This window comes from Lucilia cuprina, chromosome 4 (genome assembly GCF_022045245.1).
Source record: "Lucilia cuprina isolate Lc7/37 chromosome 4, ASM2204524v1, whole genome shotgun sequence".
In the NCBI taxonomy this organism is placed as follows: domain Eukaryota; kingdom Metazoa; phylum Arthropoda; class Insecta; order Diptera; family Calliphoridae; genus Lucilia; species Lucilia cuprina.
Window position 1 is genome coordinate 23,830,340 of NC_060952.1, and position 14,085 is coordinate 23,844,424.

A 14,085-nucleotide genomic window follows, 5' to 3' on the forward strand; every position below is an offset into this window, starting at 1 on the left:
TTGAACATTATCTTTGGCTCTATAAAGTCTAGTATATAGTTTTTGGTAATTATCTACAATATTCTGCTCTGTTCAAATGACAATGAAAATATTGCAACACTATGAACAGTTAAGTTTCTTTTTTCCAATTTCACTTCAAAACTGCTATATTTAGTTATTTGAAAAATAATTCTATGCGAAGTGACTGACTGTCTAAGAGAATGTAAGAAAAACTATTACTGTTTGGTTGGATGGTTGAAGGGAAGATGATGATGTTTGTAACTTTTACTTTATTTTAGTTTCGAAAACAGCAATTTAATTTAATGAAGTTTAATTGTGTAAATATAATTGTAGCATAGAAATGGCTGCAAAGAATGAAAAATGTATTTGAAAAAAGTTTACATTTTCGAAAATGTTTTCAATGTCATACTTTTTTAGAATTTACAATGTGACGGCTTAAATTGTTTTTGAAGCAAATATAAATTTAATTAGTTTAAAAAAACAGCTGTAAACTTGTTGAAAATCTGTTATTAAACTCGAGTGAGAAAAGAAAACGGAAAAAAATTATTCTATACAAGGTAATGAATGCAGAGAGTATGTTGTGATGCTGAAATGTAATGCGTGTATAAAGCAATTTTTTCTTAAAACAACTTGATAGTTTTAATATGTTCCCCGTACAAAAAAAATGCATAAAAACTAGAAGCCCATATATCTCTATTAGTTCTGCATGTCTATATTTGTACAACAATTACACAATCCAAATTACACTTCGATGAAGTAAATCCCTTAAACATGTTTATTGATAAAATCAGCTGTAAATGCCATCATAAATCAGTTAAAAGTACTCAAAAAAAAAAAAAAAAAAAAAAAAACAAATTAAAGGATCCAAACAAAAATGAATTAAGACAAAATTACTGATGACTGTAGAAAAACAACGCCTTTTATATTAATCCAGCAAATGTCTGTCTTGTAGATATCTACTGCAACTTCCTTTACATCTTTGAACGTATATGTTCTAGTTTACATAAGGTTTAAAGCAACTTTATGAAAAAACTAAAAAATAAAATAACTAGACATGAAACATATGTAGGGTAATCGAAGAAGCTCGTTTTATGTTGGCTGACATCTTGTTGAAAACTTGTGCAACCAGAAGGTAACGCATGCGCAAACATTTAAGTTCGATTTAAGTCAAGATTTGCTAAAAAGTGTAAATATACAACTATAGTTTCTATACGGTTTAAAATTTAGTTATTTTTTGCTACAAATTTTACTATGCCAAATCTAAAAATAATCTTTAACACATGCAATTTGTGTTTAAGATTTTAATTCATATAATTTATAGTACAAAATAGCAAAATACATAAAAACGTTGTTTAAAGAAATTAAGAGAACTCAAAGGGATTACTAGGAGTAGATTACTATAGTACATATAATTAAATTTTTCTGAAGGTGTGTTAAAAAAAATTTTAAATAAAATTCAACATAAATGCATTGTTAAAGAAATAATATATTTATATATAATTCAATACACCCATAACTGTGTAGGGTTAAAATTCGAAACATATTTATTAGACCTTATATGGTCTAATAAATATGTTTCAAACAAACTTTTGCATATTGATTTCTGTATGCATAAGATATATTTATTTATATCTAAATTTAAGTAATTTACGGAAGTGAAGGAGTAACCATTAATGAAACGATCGGCAAAAATTTTAACAGATTTATTTATACATACTTTAGACAAATTAATGACGGATTTTATTCCGATATTTTTATTAAACAAGTAAGTGTTATGCACGGCTATGCGGAATCGTATATACCCACCATAAAATCGTATGTCGAAAAAGTAATGATACCCTATAAACATCAGGGTGATATATAGAACAGGGCTTACGTCAACTATTCCGGGAGCCCCTGGTATGGGAGCTAGGTGAAAATATCGTCCTTGTATTGTAGTTTTAGCTAGTAATTAGCGTTAATGAACCAGTAATGAGCGATAAAGTAGGGTCTATTTTGGACCTATCCTCACAAAATTTTGAAGAAAGTTTTTGTCGCTCAAGGAACTTATTTGTGTCGAGTTTCATTGCTATACTCGATTTTTAAAACCCGTAATAAGCATCAATGACATTTTCTAAAGGGGACCTTTAGGATCGTTTATAGATTCACATAAAATTAGTCAGGTAGATTTTGGGTCATATGAAACTTATTTATGTTGAATAATGTCGCACTTGTATGGGGGCTGGGTGAAAACATCGGCCAAAACGGTACAAGGTTTCAGCTGCTTAGCTCTTTCCATTTGGACTCTATCGTGCTTTCAACATGGCTAGATCTCCTTAGAATTTCATAAGTACCCTGAATAAATATATTACAAATGGAATCACAAAATCAACATACACAAATACTTTTGTTACATGTTTTTTGGAAGAGCAAGTTATATGCGATCCTTTATGCGAGTTATTACCAATTTCGTAAATACATTACCGAAACTCGACGTTGTCTACGAGCTATGACAATTTATCCGGAAAATATTTTTCAGATTTGTATGGTATCTACGAACAATTATGGACGGATTATCTGTTGGGTATATAATACATTTAAAAATTTTTTGATGGAGTTATTAACGATAAATCTGAGAAATGAGACATTTTAAATCATTGTTCCGATTTTGATCAGAATTTATCCAGCGACAAAAGTACTTTCTGAGAAAACAGTTTAAAAATTAGAAAAAAAAAACAAAAAAATTTAGAAGTAATATTAATATTTTTCAAAAAGCTTTTTACATTGTAAAACGATTTTTCTGATTTATTTGCAAATAGGCAGACGGACGTAGCTAAATCGGTTAGGTTTCATAAGAAACTTTTATGTGCTCTCTATTACCACTGATGATGGTGAAGGATATTAAAAAATGATCTGCCGAAATAATATTTAATTTATATATTTATAATTTACTTTTTACCTGATTCTTGTGCTAGCTAGCACCTGAAGAAAGCTATAATTTCCTACTTAATTATTATTTAAATCTTTTTAGACTGATTTAGAATTTCAGTAGTAAATATTTTTCTATTACATCTATCTAGAGTTTATTTCTACTCAGTTTATATTCAAAATAACTTGAGAATGTGTATATATTATTTTACTGTGTTAACTTGTGATCATTTATCTTCATAAATTATGCATTTGCCACACATCCAACTTAAGTTTTCTATGATAAAGTCTTCTTAGCTACTGTGCTCCGATAGCATATTTATACTACACATACATACATACATAATACGTAGATGGAGTCAAGCAGACATATTAGCAAAATATACTCTACTGACTGACTGGCAGACAGACAGACAAGCTTAAAAGCATCAATTTCAAACAGCAGTTTAAGATAAATTTACATTTTACACCAGCCATTCAACCATCATCAAACATTGCAACATTCATTGCATCCAGCACCTAGATGAAAAATGTATAAAAAAAGAAATGAATGAAATGCTTTATATGTCACTATTAACACCTGTATGCAGCAAATACTATTCAATATTTGATGAAAACTAAAAGATAGATGCAGTTAGAAAGAATATGAGAAAAAAAGTAAGTAATGATTTTAATTTGGTTTTCCTCTTTAATACAAAGTTCCTAAATCATCGTCATCGTTGTTATTGTCACCATGCTTTGCCTGGTTGGTTGTTAAGTTTTGATTGGTTTGGTTCACTCACCCAGACTCGCAGTTGTCAGCAAAAATAAAAAATGTTAATTACTCTAACGATTTTACTCCAATGAGTTGTAAAGTATGTAATTGAGTTTTGTGCATCCTTTTTGCCAGCTGATTTCTTTTTAGTTTCAGTGTTTTGTTTTTGCAAAAAGGATAATTAGTAAAAGATTTTTTTTCCATACGTTGTGGGTTTTTTTTAAATAAAAATGTCTATTTGTCTTTTTTTGGCGTTTAGTTGCGGAAAATGATAAGGTTTGCTAATTTTATTTTAATTTATTCCATGCATTTAATTTATGACCAGTTTAATGAGTTGAAGAAATCCACAAAAAAATATTGCAACAAATTAATTACGGATTTTTAGTTATTGCAAATGATTAACATGTTGTTGTTTTTTTTGTTTTACAATTGTTTCTATTTAACTAAATGCAATTTAGTAAATTTTTGAAAAAAATAATAATTTTAATTAAATGAGATAAAAACTTGTGTACACACGACACTAAATAAATTTTATTCTTTGTGGGCAGTAAAAAAAATTGTGTATTTAACTAAACCTAATTAAGTTAAATTGCATTGAAAATATAAAAATTAAAATTCAAATATTTTATAAATAAAATGTCAACTATGTTTGTTGAAAATTATTTAATTGCTTTTTTTCTAATTTTAGCTAAAAATTAAGTAGCTAAATGAGTCAAGTCCAATTAGTTCTGTAATATGTCCAAAGTTTGATAATTAATACTAATACATTAAAACTTTTCTAAATATATATGTATTTCGGATTTAGCTCTCAAAATTATCAGACAGCAGTTTTGTAGTTCGGTTCTTTTAAGAAGTAAATGGGAGAAAAAATATTTTGCTTCTTTTACTACCATTAAAAGAACAATTTTTGCTATTTCAAAAGAAAAACAAAGTTACAAAAATTTCATAAAATTTTTAAAATTAATAATGCACACTTGTACCTACAAAACCAATTACTTTTCAATGACTATTACTTGTTGCTGACATTACTTTGAAGTACTCTAGTAATGACTTTCTTTTAATCTGATATAGAAGTATTTTGTTATTGGCTTAGATTTAAGAATTGTATTTTACAAAATAGAAAATAAAACAAGTTTGAATGTATGCATGGCCGACCATACATTGTATGTGGACTAAGGTCAAATGAAGTCCGATCATTACAAACTTTTTGCCGATTTTTGTTGATATACTAGAATATTTAACATAATTATGATCTGAAAAGGCCTATTCGAGGTGTACGGTATCAGGACCTGAAGCGTGCGCAAAAGCCTTACATGGACACTCAGACAGATAGACGGACATAGATAAATCGACTCAGAAAATGATTCTAAGACGGTTGGTGGACATAGATAAATCGACTCAGAAAATGATTCTAAGACGGTTGGTGGATGTAGAACCAATATTATTGGGCGTTACAAACATCACAAATACATAATACTCTCCCTACTATAGTGTTGTAGCGTCTATCCGTCTGTGTGTCCATGTATAGCTTGTGCGCACGCTACATGTTGCTATTGAAAATTGTTGAAATTGGTCGATTATTAAGCTAGCCCCCATATAAAAAAATAATCCACATTTTGAACATATTCACTGGTGTAGGGTATTATATGCTCGACCATGCCCAACTAAACATTCATACTAGTTAAATTTGTAGCTAAGCAGTGGTGAAGTGAGAAGAACATATTGACGTAAGGCCAATCTAATGTACCGAACTTAATCGACAGAGAATTTTATAAGAATACTACTCTACCTTAATCGTAATTGAATATAATAAATATTATTGTAAATGTATATATGAATTCATATCTGCAATATCAGCCACTTATCCGATTATTTTTTAAATGAACGACGATAAACTGTTTTTGTAACTTTTTTAGTTTAGAAGATATGAGGTAAACCTTACCCTAAACATTTAAATTTCCAAAAATCCCTTCATAGTGGACAAGGAATAAGTCAGTACGATGATAAATTAGTCAACATAACATAACAAGAAATGGCTATAAAATCAAATTACAACAGAGGAGCTCAAGATCGCCATTTCATAGCACGCGTTATAGGTTATGAACTTCTGCTGACGCTAAGTTAATACACATATACTACAGGTTTAATCCTTTTTCTTTTTATACTGAGCGATATCAGTTGGTTTGCTCTCAACTTGAAAAACAAAATCAAATCAGTTGCTGATTAGCACTTGTCGACGTTTTTAAAATACACACAGAAATACAACAACAAAATTTTGAGAAAGCCGAATTAATGTAGTAATTGAATTCTTTTCTCTGCTGCTTTACCAACACAAATAAATGGTAGTATGTGTTTGAGCACCACTGAATTAAAATGACATGTAATTTTTAGATGCGCCTTTAGTAGGCGCATTACTCCCCAATTCTGATTTGAATATATAAGTGTACACTGACAATCTAACAATAATAGTCTAACAATATATCAATAATGATGTTTATTAAATTATGTCCCTTTAATATAATTTTAATACATAGTTTTTTAATATTCGGTCATATTTTATTATTAAATAAATTTTGATTTATTATGTTTATATTTACAAATAATTTAACAGCATTTTGTTGCCAAAAAAATCCAATATAAATGTGGCCTAAATTTATAAATATTTCATTTTTTTGTAGAATTTAAATATCTGTTATTTATTAAACAATTTATTTAAAAGCATTCACATAAAACCAGTTATCACTTGCACATAAACAACAAAAAAATTAAAAAAAAAACAAATTTGGTATTAATAAATTAAAAATCGATAGATATAAATGCTATAAACTTTAAGCAATAACGCCTTTTATTACACTCTATAATTTTAAAATGAATAGAAAATTGTGTTGAATTGTTTTGTTTATTTTTAATAAACATTTATTGTACATACCCTTGAGGGTTCTAAACTAACAAAACTGTTAATAAATTTTTTAGCTTTTCACAGCAAAAATATAAAAAAATCTATAAATGGAAGTTAGAGTAAAATAAACAAATTGCTTTGAATCATTTTAATAGAAAATGTGTATTATTGAAAAGAAAGACTGTGGCAGCAATTTTCTTTATACCATTCTCATGAATATTGTGTACAATCAATGGGTTATGTACATACATATACATATATATATTTTTTTAATTTTGTACCTTTCAAGTTAATTGTTTTTATTTTGTTGTTGTTAAAAAAACAGAATATAACATAAATACAAAAAATGTATGTATTTGCAAAATTGTATATTTTCAATTCGCATGATTGCCACTTTTTACTAGCAAAGTACAACGTCAACAAACATAAACTGTTCAATTTATTTGAATGTATTTTTTTGGTTTTCATGTAATACTTTTTTGTATTTTTAAATTTTTTATGTTTTTTGTTTTTTTTTGGTACATTGTATTTTAACCACTTATAATTTTACAGATCAATGATTGTATTCGATACTTGTGTTTAAAAAGGGGGAAAAAATATACAAACAATCAATTCTAACAAACGCAGGGTTGTCGCATCTGTTGGATGGGGTATACATGTGAAATGATTAATTTCTTTAAAATAATTAAAATTTTACTTTATTATATGTTATCAATTAAAAATGTTTTTGTTATTGTGATTTTAATACAAGCAAAATATTGGTTATTTTTTCATAATTTAGAAACCACTTTTTATTACAGCTAATATTTTACATTTTTTAACGTACATAAGCGTACATATTGATTATTTCTTGACAAGTGACTCAACTTAAAAAAATCGATTTGCATGAAATTTGTACCTATTTAATATTTAAAACTTCTGGACTTAAAGAAGTCACATTGGTACATTTTGGTCATATAGGGTTTTATCTCTACTAACATTTTGGTCCTAGAAAAAATTGTTCAAAAGAAAAGACTGTTTCCAATTTTTTAAAATTAATTTATTTTTTTTAATTGCTTTTTGAGTTGAAATATTTTTTATAGATATCCCACTAAGAAACCACAAAGCTTTTAAAGAAAATAATATAAGCTTTCTTTTGAGCAAAAAAAAATAAAAAATAAATAACGTTCATTAAATAAAATATGAAAATAAATTTATTCTTGAGTTAAAAATTAATGTTTTTATTTATTTAAACCAGAGACGGAATATAATTGTTATTGGTACATTTTTGTACTAAAAAAATCAGCATAAAATATATATATTAGCAATGTTTTAATTACACTAATACATTTATAATTATTGTATCTATCTTTTGTGTACAATAATTTTTTTTTGTTGATTTTTATTTTAAAAATCGAAAATAACAATTAGTTTTAATTTCTATTATATTACTCAAATGAAAAAAATATTTTTGATTCTTAATATATTTGTTTTCAATAAAAGTTACAGAATATTTTTTGAAATAAACTTCAAAAACATTTTATTATTTCCACATAAGGAAAATAAAAATCGCTCAGTGATTTTTATTTTGAAATTGAAATATAACAATATTTTTATGATTTTTACTGAAGATTTGTATTTCTTATGGCATAATATGTAGTAATTGAATATAGTTTATAGTTAACAATGGAATTACACATAAATTAAACCCATTAAAGCACATGTAATAGACATATTTATGATGTAAATAAATATTTAAATATTATTTATTTGCTATTTAGTTTTAGTAACAATAATGTTTGCAAAGAATCTACAGATAAATTAGACCTAAGGTCCGTTAACACCAATTTCAGTGCGGAAAAAGATCTTTCCACACTTACTTGGGTAGCGGGTACGCTATTAATAACGTTTGCAAGTTTATATAAATAACGATGGGAATATTTCTTTTCCTCCCAATATCTCATTATGTCCATGTTGATATCCAACGGATTTGGGTTATAATCTATTATTTCAGCTATTGCTTTTCGTAATTCATCCTCTTCTTCATCTGACTCTTCATCGTTTGAACCCACCTCAATTGAATTTAGAAATGTTCCTAACAGTGAAAAATTGCTTTCACTTTCATTAACTTCATAATTGGTAATTAAATCAATTTGATTGTTTAAAACATTGGAAGACACGTCGTCACTTTACTATCATGAAAAGTATATTAATATATGTGAATATGAATTTAACACTAAAAATTACGTACTTTTTTGGAAATGTTAAAAAATTTTCTAATTAATCTTTTCAAATGGTTCCTGGCCCTGATCATATTATTGGGGTTTTGAAGCAAAATTCTTCGAAGTCTTGGATCTAAATATAAGGCTGACAAAACTATATCATTGTCCAATAAATGTACCTCTCTTTTCTCCAAACAATCCACTAAAATGATACTATAACTAGAATTCATTGCTTTTACCCTTAACTTCATTTCCATCCATAATTTATAAAAGTCACTAAAATATAACTGTTCTTCTTGTAACTTTAGCGTAGTTATATATACAGGTTCTAAAACATGTATTAAAGATTTTAAGTCATCCCATTCAATAGAAGTAAGGTTTTTTGATTCTAAATGTGTCTCGCAAAAATTTTGAAAGTTTAAAAGCTTTTTCATCATTTTGAACGTTGAATTCCAACGAGTTGCTACATCTACTTCGGGCTGAGGTAGCTTTAGATTTGAAATTAAATACCTAGTTATACAAAACTTCTTAAAAACAAATATATAAATATCTTATTTACTAATATACCTATTAGATGGACATCTAAGAGATTTTGCTAATTCACGCGCTTTTGTTACAAGTGGTTTTGAATTTAATTCCTTGAAAAAATCTTTTACGCCTAGTTGTAACGTGTGGGCAGCACATCTAATTGATGTGATAGCATGAATTGAAATGCCTTCTACCACATTACAGAAATCACATTCTTCTACCTCAGTCAAGTTAACTTCATTTAAATTTTCTACGGTTTTCAACATATTACGTCCGTTGTCTGTTGTTACACAGTAAATTTGATGTTTAGAAATATCAAAATTATTTAAAATTTCTTCCACTTCTTGCGATAAATTCGCCGCAGTATGCTTTCTCTGCAACTCTATCATTGCTAGAGTATAAATAATAATTTTATTGTTGTTGCAAAACTGTGCATTGACACCCAAGATACTGCGGTTGAGGCGTGTTGCAGTATCAATTTTTAAACAAATTATACGGTGTTTTAGGACAGTGCGAATTGCTTCTTTCATTGTTGCATATTCATCCGAGACCAGGGACATAATGTTTTTAGAGGTAATTGGATTCATATCAAGGCCAGTGAAAATTTGTTCCGTTAAAAATTTAAAGGGTTTTGAGTCCAAAATTGCAAAGGGTAATTTTTCATTTGTAACTAATTGTACGCATGCCTCCTTCACATCCTTTTCAAGCATAAATACCGTAATTTTTTTCTTCTTTACTTCTGGTCCTTCACTCTTCTTATTTTGTTCCAAAATTTCAAAAATTTCAATATATTTGACTTTTAAATGTCTATGTTGATTTGTTAAATAATTTCCTTGCAGAACGGTTCCGCAAATGTTACACAGCGTATTATTTTCTGCAGTGTTCACCGTATAAAATTCCCGTACACTAGTATTTAGTTTTCGGCCCATTTTTATATCATTTATCATTATTGATTTTAATTTATTATATCGTTAAATATTAAAAATCTGCTAATGATTTTTAAATTTTCAACAGGAAATAAATATGTAGTTTGATTTTTATTTTTGATTTTTATTTGAAAAAATTAAAAAATGATTTTTAGTTTTGATTTTTATTGAAAAAGTTTTCATTAACTGTTATTTTTAATATAAATAATAAAAATCAAAAATACTTTTTTTTAATATCAAATATGAAAAAAATTTTAAATAATTTCTTTTTTCACAAAATATAATAAAAACAAATTTATAATATGAAAAACTAATTTTATTTTTTTTATTATAACAATTACTGTCTCTGATTTAAACCCTGTATGACTTTGAAATTCTCTAAGTCCTGCAGTCTTTGACCGATAGGATCACTTGACACGAAATTGCCCATATGTGTATTAGAGTGTTATGAGGAACGGCCTTTGTAAGATTTTCATGTGTGAATCAATGCGTACTAAACATGAGAAAATTAAAAAAATATATATTTTTTCGCATGGTACTCAGTTCCAACTAGCGATTGAAAATTTTGATCTTAGTATAATTTGTGAAAAAATCGACAATTTTTAACTGAATACGAAAAAAATAATTTAAAAATTTTATAGAGTATTTATGGTCCACAGAATGATTTTAAGTATTTTTAAGAGGGATAGTATTTTAGCTTTTTTCAAAATAGGTGTCATAACTGTGGTAATTTTTAGCTTATACAGAAACATATTTAAAAAAAATGCCCAAAGGACCAATTTTTTAGAGTTTATATGCCTGATAAGCTGTAAACTTCCTTATGCTGAATTTAATTTTTATGCTCATAATTTTAAGTCGGTAATGTCGATCGGTAATTGATAAAAAATGTGTGTCCCTATAAAACATATTTATGTCGAATTTTATTGCTATACTCGTATTGTTAAGCCAGTAATAATCCTTACAGTAATTTTCTGAAGAGGATCTTGGGGGTTGCAAAAATCAAAAAAAAAAAAAAAAAATAAATAAATTGTAGAGAGAACATGGTTCGTATGAAACTTATTTTTATAAAAGCGTTAGTCATTGTATACCGCTATTGCCCATATTTGCAAAAATTTTAGTCTTCTAGCTCTATCTGTTCGGATCCAGAACGGACATGGCTAGAACGTATTAGAATTTTATTTGGAATTTGTGTATATACTATAACCAATATTTCGATGTTATAAACGGAATGTCAAAATTAAGTTGTTAGCTATTTAAAGCTTGAATAGGCATATCCTCCAATTTTTTAAAAAGCATTCATAAACATGGCAAAAAATGCGATTTTAATTTTAGGATAGACAGATATTACTTACTACATATGCAAGTACAACATTACGACTCCGTTTGTGAATTGGTCAAATAAATTGATACAAAGCAGTTCATGTTCTCAATGAATAATTTCGATTAAAAAATTTAAAGCAATTATTTATGCTTTTATGGTAACAAAATTTTAAAGCAATTTAAAGTAATTACACATTTATTTAAACATTAAAATTGCTGAAATCCAAGTCATCTCTGTCAAATCTATAAATATTTTACTTTTTAAAATATACTTTTAATAATTTTTTTCTTCTCTATTTTCTAAAAAAAATATTTTATAATAAATATTGAACAAATATCTCTATTACCAAATATGTGTATACTATGTATTTTCCATTTTGTTATTTTACCTTTTTATATAAGTAAATATGTTCACATGTAGTATATTTAAATAAATTTTGTAAACAAATTTTAGTTATGCTATAGTGAAGAGCATAGCATCCGAAAAGTGTATTTGATTGCATTTAAAAAAAAAGAAAAACAAAATAGCAAATCAATTCTTTTTTATGGAGTGCAACAGAACAGAAAAAATACATTTTACTATATAAAATATCGATAACTTTAAAAGAATATTTTATATTTAAATATTTATTTATACAATATTATTATTTTTCTATTTTCAGGTAAGTTTTAAAATTAACTTGGATCTTTTCTAAATGAAATAGTAAGTTCATATATACATTTAGGCTGTCCTGTGGACCACTTTTTAGGAGGAATACCTCTAAAACGACGAGTTATGTACTAAATACGAAAAGATTAAAATCGATTTTTTCCAAAAGGTCCTCAGTTCCGTACCTCAGATCTCAGTACAATATGTTACAATTTTTTTTTGCAATCTTTTCGAATTGGGAGTCAAAAATTCCGTAATTTTTAACATATAGCGGTAAAAATAATAAAATATTTGTTAGTGTACTTCCGGTCCATTTAATGTATTACAAGAGTCATATCAATTTGAAAAAAATTATTAAAAATTCTGAAATATAATAAAAAATGCCTAACTATTTTCTTTTTTTTTTGTATGAGCTAAATTTAAGACAATTTTGAAACCATATTGTAAAATCATTTGTGGACCAAAATATTCTAAAAAATTTTAAATTATTTCTTTAGTACTCAGCTCAAAATTAAGGAATTTTTGAGTCCCATTTCAAAAAATTTTAAAATAATTTAAAATAATACTGAGGTCAGGATTTTCAATCGCTGGTAGGGAACTGAACCAATCTAAAAAAAAATATTTTTTACTTTTCTCACATTTAGTACATTAATACGCATCGTTTGAGTAGTGTTCCTACATGAAATTGTTAAAAAGGCCGTTTCTCGGGGCACTCTAATGTACAAACCTATAACATTTCAATATTTATTTTAAGTTTTTGTTTGTGTATTAATATTTATTAATGAAAAATTTAATTATTTGGTTTTTTTTTAATTTTTGTCACATTTCGAGAGTCTTTTTTATTCTGTATTTAATTGTTTTATATCGTCGAATTTAAACCATTGCATACTTTTAAGAGTTTTCAATGTAATCTGAATCATTTAAAAAAAATATTGTTATACAATTTAAAATAATAAATTGGATTCATCAACAATTTCTTTAAAAATTTCAATTTAAATTTTAGCTTTCCCTTTACTGAGTTGGTAAAATAACTTCCTGTGATGTTAATTGAAATGTTTATTATATTTAAAATATAAAAAATAGTGTTTATAATATTTTTCTTTTATAATTTTAAATGTTTTGTTTTTTGTTTAATTTTCTAATAAAAAAAGTTTTGAGAATATTCCTGGATTTTTTTTTGATTGGTTTATTTCCTTAAATCTCATTGTTTTAGAATATACAACATTTCTAGATACCACCTTGATCTTAATCATAGACAAAAGACTTTAGTCATTATGAATATTTTACAAACGATTTATAAATCAAATTTGATATGCAATTGTCTCTTTAAATATCGAGAATTAATTGTTAAAATTTGTATTAAATTTTTTAAAAATTTCCTAAAGTAATACATATATTTTTCTCTTTTGGTAATTTATGAAGTTTTGTGGTTTTTAACTATAAAATTTACGTTTTTTTTGTGGTAAAAACCAACACACCATTAAACGTTTTACACATTTGTAAATAATTTTGGTAAAAAAATATATTAAATAAATTTAATTTAATAATTCGAACAATATAAACTACATTATAATTTAATTAACATTTGAAATTAATGTACTGCTGTACAATGCAATAAATTTATGATTGAACTCTATTTTTTACGCTTCATCCTTGTTAGAAGGGTAATTTCTATAATTTAATTTTACCGCCCTTATCTATAAACATATAGATAAAGGATAAGGTTGAATGGAGCTAATTAGTTGAAATAATGAACCGAGTGAGAATTGTGATTTCTAGTTGGTTACAAGTTTTACAAAGGCTCGCTAAATAAATTCAAAAAATAGCTGTATAACCAATCAATATTTTTTATGCGTTAGCTATGTAAAATCTTTTCAATGACAGCTACTAACTGTCTGCAT

General features: G+C 26.4%; 1 protein-coding gene across 1 annotated transcript in view; it reads right to left on the minus strand.

Moving 5' to 3' along the window:
- LOC111690408 (serine-rich adhesin for platelets-like) overlaps positions 1-14,085 on the minus strand; it is a 98,792-nt gene that overhangs the window by 32,486 nt on the left and 52,221 nt on the right. The gene's annotated exons all lie outside the window — the stretch shown is intronic.